The sequence below is a fragment of the Cervus elaphus genome, chromosome 18, assembly GCF_910594005.1.
Source record: "Cervus elaphus chromosome 18, mCerEla1.1, whole genome shotgun sequence".
NCBI lineage: Eukaryota > Metazoa > Chordata > Mammalia > Artiodactyla > Cervidae > Cervus > Cervus elaphus.
The window spans coordinates 22,766,672-22,767,110 of record NC_057832.1 but is presented as its reverse complement, the minus strand read 5'-3'; positions in this window follow the sequence as shown (position 1 = coordinate 22,767,110).

Genomic DNA, 439 nt, shown 5'->3' with positions numbered 1-439 from the left:
GATGTTTCCCTCCTCCCACCTGTAGCCTGTTATTTAAAATAGTGATTCCAACATAATATATTTACAAGACATGACCCAGTATCTTTTCCTGTAGTAATAATAACCCCCCCCCCCCACACACACACACACGCACACTCTTTAAAACTGTCCCTCGTAAGTTTCTAGGACGTTAAGTTCCAAGACTAGGACGGAAGGAATGTATGGGAAGTGGGATCTAAGCAAAGCCCGAGGGCTGCTTGAGATTCTTGCGGGGCTGTCAGTGAAAGGAAGTGAAGGAATTCCACGTGTCATCTAACCGGGCCTAACCTGGGCGGGGGTGGGCTCCTGGTCCCAGGGAAGGTGTCTGAGGAGGCAGGTTTGTGGTGTCAAAGGCCAAGGGCCCGGCCGAGGGCGGAGCCGGGCTTCCCGCCAGCAGGGCGGCTCGGGGCGGAGCGCAGCC